Below are 7,611 nucleotides of genomic sequence, written 5' to 3' on the forward strand. Positions count from 1 at the left end.
TATAAACTACATTAACTATCTTACTTACGATTAATAAATTTTACCAATTTTACTATCACCTCATTCAATATATGAATTTTTCTAATGAGAACTTTTAAATTTGTCATTAAGATATTCAAACACGCAAAAATCATTATTATATTATAAGTAACCGCCCACTTTTTACAAATAACTACCAACAACTTGCTTAAACAGCTTAAGGGATGTTATTAGAAAAATCCTTAATATATATCGCAGAATGTGGTGCTTTAAAAGATTCTCCGTTGCGATCCATGTATCACCACTACTACTGAAACAATATTTAAGGATTTGAGTGAAATCATTTATCGCAGCAACACGCGAGCCATTTCTTCATATATACTAAATGTCATGAATCGTTTGGTGGTTTACGAAATGTCGTATAATAGAAATTAGCATTAGTATCATTTATGACATCACCATTGCATACTTGCCTCAGTGGTATCCCTACATCTTGTGAGTGTGGCATGGGTTTAGGTCATGGGTTGGAACCTCACTCTGTCCATCCTATTAATTAATCTGCCTGAAATATGGAGCTCCACATTGACCTCATAGGAGGTTGTTTGCCATAATTTTCAGGGATATGAGAGTGCTTATCGGCAGAGTGCAAGATTTGTTACGTCATCATCGTCATCATCATCATCATCATCATCATCATCATCACCATCATCATCATAATCATCATCATCATTATTATTATTAATATTAATATTATTAATATTATTATTATTATTATTATTATTATTACTATTATTATTATTATTAATTATTATTATTATTAATCATTATTATTATTATTATTATTATTATTATTATTATTATTATTACTGTTATATTATTACTGTTATTATTGTTATAATAATTATTATTATTATTATTATTATTATTATTAATATTATTATCATTATTATGATTATTATTATGATTATTATTATTAATATTATTATTATTATTATTATTATTATTATTATTATTAATATTATTATTATTATTATTATTATTATTATTAGTCGTAGTAGTAGTAGTACAGAGAAAACGCATTAAGTTTTTATAATTGAAAATAGCTAAATGATTCCATAATGTGTGTGTTTGAAATAGATATTCTTTTGATGAAAGAAAAAATAAGTCATTGAGTTTCCCTTTAGAAGGAAGACAAAGATTGAATTGTTTACATCAGTGAAATGACAATGCATTTGATTAATTTTTTTAACACTTTTTTTTGTTTTAATTTTTTATGTATTTATATTTATAAAATCATATATTATATATATATATATATATATATATATATATATATATATATATATATATATATATATATATATATATATATATATATATTATATGATATGAAATTATTAATTACTTATTTTGCATATACTAACGATTGAATCAATGTAGTGATTATTATTCCATTAGATTGATTCTAAGTAAAATATATAAACACATATAGTTTTATACAAATTCGATAATTTGCGCATTGTAATTGTAAACTTTTTAGTATAAATATTAAATTTATATAGTACAATCACATTTTGCAACAAACGATTATCAATATGTGATACTTTTTTCTATATAATAATAGCCATTCATTCATTTGTAAAATATTTTTTTCTTTACTTTTCTTTTTTTAAAATTTTTATTTTCTTTGTGCTTTCATTTAAAAAAAAAAAAAAAAAACCATTTGACATTTAGATGCATACATTTTTCTAGTCATTCAAATTCAAAGACGTCAACAAGTGCGGCTCACTTCCTACTGATCGACTGACTCATTTTATATCTTTTATGGCATCAAGTTGTTTAGAGCCTTTAGCATCTATTCTATCTTTTATGAAAAAAAATTTTTGATTACATGAGCTTAAAGATTTTTGAAGGAGGAAAAAAACTAACTAAACTAGCATTTGAGAAAAAAAGCTTATAGTTTTTTGCCATTTTACTATTTATTTTAAAAGTTTCAGCTACCCTGTTAAATAACTAAATACATATAAAAAACTATTAACTAACAGCTACAAGCTACTAGCTACCAGCTTCAAGCTACCAACTATCAGTTAAAAGCTACCTGTTATTTATCCAACTATCCGATGCACAGAGTTTTTTTAGAGACTTTAGGTTTTATAAAAAAAAAAATCATATTTAACAAAAGTTTCATATGATTAAAAGAGCTTAAAGATTTTAGACAGATGCAAAATGTTAACGGAAAATGTTTGAAAATGCATTAAACTTTCACTAAATTCATATTATATGCATCAACTTTTAAATATTCTATTATATGCTGCATCTGCATTTAACTTTTAAATCTCTACTATTAAACTCCATGTCACCTACTAGACAAAATTACATCATTGACCTCTCATATTTGTCAGATATTACATGCTAGTCATTTATGTTTATTTTGAGGCCATTGGTCCATCATTTTCACCTTTGATCTTATTCTACAATTTCATCCACATTCATATTTAAATTCTCGAAACTTAATTTCCATTGCAAAACAAAATCAAAATCAATTCAAAATAAAAAAATTATGGCTAAAACAAAAAATTCAAACCCAAACTTAATTCTTAACCACTATTTCAATCTTTAAACTTCAATTACAAACGAAATCAAAAGTGGAACCTGACTCAGGAAAATATCTGGAAACGAGATAGAAATCAACATCATCAACATCGCAACACCTCTGTTCGGCTGGAAATTTAATGTAATTGAGGGATTTAGTCTACACTCGTAAATGGGTTAGGAGGTACGGAGTGTACACCCATTAAGTGATAGATTACCCAGACCCAAGTGGTTTTCCTTTAGTCACTATAATGACTTAGTCAGCTCGAAATTTGACTAAGTGTTCTCGTGCTTAGTCTTCTTAGTAAGCACGAGATGTCGTGCTTAGTCTTCTTAGTAAGCACGAGTTGTGGTGCTTAGTCTTCTTAGTAAACACGAAATGTTTTCGTGCTAGCTATTCTTAGTCAACACGAGATTTGACTAAGTGTTCTCGTGCTACCCATGAAGAGGCAGCACGACATCTTCATGATATCCATGAAGAGGCAGCACGACATTTTCGTGCTACCCATGAAGAGGCAGCACGACATTTTCATGTTATATTTCACTACGTGTTTTGGTGCTACCTTTGAAGAGGAAGCACAAGAAGCTACATAAAATAATTAGCATGAAATTTATGAATTGGTGTGTTATCTAAAAGCTTGTGATTCATGAAAGTATTATTCTTCTAACCACTTTTGCTTTAATAAGTGGAATGAATAATAGTTGTAATCATATCATGAAAGTATTATTTATGTAACAATTTTGCTTTAATAAGTGGAATGGATAATACTTGTAATCACTCTTGTTTGATAATGAAAAGTATAACATATCTTATGGAAAAGTGACAACCTTTTATTTGATAATGGAAATGATATTATTGTTCATGAAACCACTTGTTAAAGTTATGGAAGATATATATTATCAATAGGCCAATTGATATTATATATATCTTTACCAATAATTGTGGGTGCCTATATATATAGATATATTATCATTCATGAGAAAGGGTGAAGAGAAGAAGTAATACACACATACAAAGAAAACACCTTAATACTCTTAAGCAAAAAGGATTCTTGTTTTGTGCCAAAAACAAGAATTAATCTCTGTCTTATCCCAAAGTGATATTCGTGTAACTCAGGCAATAAGGGTCGAATAATTACTTTCGAAAAGTGATACCACGATTCAGTGATTTATCCGGTCATCAATTATTTTACCCTACACAAATGTTATAAAACCTCCAACAATCGAAAGTAATTATCCATTATAATCGATGGCGGCTACGATGAAACACATGACGGCGAATTTCTCAAAACTTGATAAGTTTGAGGGAATTGATTTTAGAAGATGGTAAAAGAAGATGCACTTCTTTTTGAGTAGCATGAGTGTGGTGTATGTACTCAGCACACCAATTCATGAAGATCATGGTGATGATGCCACTGTTGAACAAATTAGGCAAAGGAGCAAGTGGGATAACGATGACTATATCATTAGAGGTTTAATCCTCAATGGTATGGCTGATTCCCTTTTTGATATTTACCAAAATGTTGAATCTGCTAAAGAACTATGAAATTGTTTAGAAACCAAGTATATGTCTGAGGATGCTTCTAGTAAAAAGTTCCTTGTGAGTAATTTTAATAATTACAAGATGGTCGATTCTAGACTGGTCTTGGAACAATACAATGAGCTCATTCGTATACTTGGTCAATTCACATAACATAAAATGAATATGGATGAGTCTATTAAAGTCTCAAGTATCATTGATAAACTACCTCCATCTTGGAAAGAATTTAAACATTATTTAAAACATAAGAAGGAGGAGTTAACTCTTGTTGAGTTAGGTAGTCATCTGCATATTGAGGAATCCCTCAGGTTGCAGGATAATGACAAGCCAAAGAGCAACGAAGTTGCTGGTACGTCTGTTGTCAATATGATGGAACATAAAAAGTTCATGGCAAACGTAAACATCAAGGTTATAACAAGGCTAATCCGAATAAGAAGTCTACATTGACTTGTTAGAAGTGTGGTAAAACTGGACACTTGAAAATGGATTGCAAGGTTATATTTGGTAAAAATAATGCCAAGGGAACTAGCACAAGTGGTTCGGGAAATGGTTTAAACAACCAAAGCTCGAAAGGTCAGAATATGTTTAATAATTCAAATAATAATTATGTTTCATATATATCTGAAGCTTATTTTGTGCAGGATAATGATGTTGCGTGGTGGATTGACTCGGGAGCTACCACCCATGTATGCAAGGATAGATTTTGGTTCAAGACTTACGAGTCCGTGACTGATGGATCAATTCGTCATATGAAAAATGAGTCAACAGCTCCTGTTCATGGACGTGGAAGTGTGGATTTGTGTTTTAGTTCTGGAAAAACTGTTTGTTTATTTGATGTTTTGCATGTACCACAAATAAGGAAAAATTTGGTTTTCAGTGGTGTGTTAAATTGTTGTGGTTATAAACAAGTAATTGAATCTGATAAGTTTGTTTTGTCAAAACATGGTATGTTTGTTGGTTTTGGTTATTTATGTAATAGAATGTTTAGACTTAACATTAATTACTTGAATGTTAATTTTACTTTTATTTCAACTTCTGACATAAATAATTCTACACTTTGGCATGCTAGACTAGGACATGTACATTTAAAAGAATTCAAGATATGTCTAAAGATGGTTTAATACCGGCCTTTGATATGAACAATGAAAAGTGTAAAACGTGTATGTTGACAAAGATCACTAAGAAACCTTTTCAAAATATACATTGTGATACTGAGATTTTGAAATTAATACATAGTGATTTATGTGATTTGCATGCAACTCCTACTTTAGGGAATAAGAAATATTTTGTGACTTTTATTGATGATGCTTCCAGGTTTTGCTATGTTTATTTGTTACATACTAAGGATGAAGCATTAGAGAAATTTAAAATATTTAAAACTGAAGTAGAATTACAACAAAAGGCTTTGATTAAAAGACTTAGAACAGATTGAGGAGGTGAATACATTGACTAATCGTATTTCCAATCCGTTGGTATTATTCATGTGACCACAGCTCCTTATACTCCACAACAAAATGGTATATATGAAAGGAAGAATAGGGTCCTTAAGAAAATGGTTAATTCTATGTTATCCTATTCGGGTTTAAGTGAAGGATTTTGGGGGGAAGCTATGTTAACAGCTTGTTATTTGCTTAATAGAGTTCCTAACAAAAGAAACAAGATTACACCTTATGAACTTTCGAATAAAAGAAAACCTAACTTGAATTATCTTCGGGTATGGGGTTATAGGGCGGTTGTAAGACTTCCTGATCCCAAGAAGAAAAGTTTAGGTGAAAGAGGTATAGATTGCATATTTGTTGGATATGTTGAAAATTCCAAGGCATATAGGTTCTATGTAATAGAGCCTAATGAGTTTGTCTCAATCAATTCTGTGATTGATTCAAGGGATGCAATCTTTGATAAAAATTGATTTTCATCTATACTTAGACCAAAAGATATGATTCCAAGTAACAATGGAATCAATAAGGATTGTAATGATGAAGTCTCTGAAAATGCTGTTGATCAGTCACTTGAGCTTTGGAAAAGCAAAAGAGAAAGGAAACATAAATCATTTGGACCAGATTTTTAACTATACTTAGTTGAAGGTTCCAGGGATGATGTTTCTACCCAATATTCATATTGTTTCAATGTTGATGATGATCCTAAAACATATGATGAAGCAATGAGGTCTCAGGATGTTGCATTCTGGAAAGAGGCAATTAATGATGAGATGGATTCCATCATGGGCAATAACACTTGGGTGTTAGCTGATCTACCTCCTGGTTACAAACCTTTGGGTTGCAAATGGATCTTCAAAAGGAAGATGAAGGTGGATGGAACTATTGAAAAGTTCAAGGCAAGGTTAGTCATTCAAGGCAAGGTTAGTCATTCAAGGCTTTAGACAAAAGTCTGGAATTGACTATTTTGATACTTATGCTCCTATGGCACGTATCACTAGCATTAGACTACTGATTGCTTTGGCTACAATTCACAATCTGGTTATTCACCAGATGGATGTGAAGACAGCATTCTTGAATGTGAAGACATCGTAAATCAGAATGTCCCGAGTTAGCGGGGACGGGGGCGGCAAGGAGACGTTAAGGTACGTTTCGTTTTAATAAATATGTCCTTTGATTATTTATTATGTGCCGTGTTGAGTTGGAGTATGTTAAATGCATCGTGTTGTGCATGTTATCGTCATGGGTGACGTTCCTAATGGAAGTACCCTATGGTGACGTTTTGATTGTTGGGCGAAGGGCGTAAGACTTGGTGCAACCAAACATTCCTTAGTATTGGGAAATGTTTCTACCAAGCCATGTGGGTGGGCTTAGGTGTTCGGATGTTAGAGCGTGTTCGCCCTCGTGTTAAAGTTGATGAAACGTGAGGTTCGTCCGGTGGTTGGAACCCTTGAGATCGAGTGTTTTGGACCTCGATGTATGTTGGTAATGGAGTCTACATGACGCGACATTAGGTGCCTCTCTTATACCTACTAGCGTGGTGTTTGACTCTGATTGTGTCGCGGTTACATTGTACTTAGGGTACCGAAGCGAAACCCTTAGGTACATGAGTGACTAGGTGAAATTTGACAAACCAAAGCAATTAGATGATTGCGAGAGTATAGTTTGTGTAAATTGTGGTACACTTTTCGTTCGAAGTGTTTAAGGATAGGTTAAAATCCTTGGTAGGCTCAAGGTTGGAGCAAGATATGGTGATGGGTCGTGTGAACCCAATTGTTAGTAAAGTCTACCCTTGGTAGCGTTGTACGGTTGTACAAATTGTGGTTATGGAACGTAATTACAAGTGGGGGAGTTACACTCCCGCACGAGGAGGTTTTGGTGGGAGATTTCGGATGACGCTTTTAGTAAATCCGAAACTTGTGTTGGGACCTAGTTTTGGTCGATTTGTGGTAGAGTACAATTTTGGTTAAATTGTACTTATGATTTTGGATTTGGAAATTATCACCGAGGTGGTAATGTGGTAAATCTCGTTGAGAGATAATGGACGTGTTTGGCGAGCAAGGT

This window comes from Rutidosis leptorrhynchoides, chromosome 1 (assembly GCF_046630445.1).
Source record: "Rutidosis leptorrhynchoides isolate AG116_Rl617_1_P2 chromosome 1, CSIRO_AGI_Rlap_v1, whole genome shotgun sequence".
Classification (NCBI taxonomy): Eukaryota; Viridiplantae; Streptophyta; class Magnoliopsida; order Asterales; family Asteraceae; genus Rutidosis; species Rutidosis leptorrhynchoides.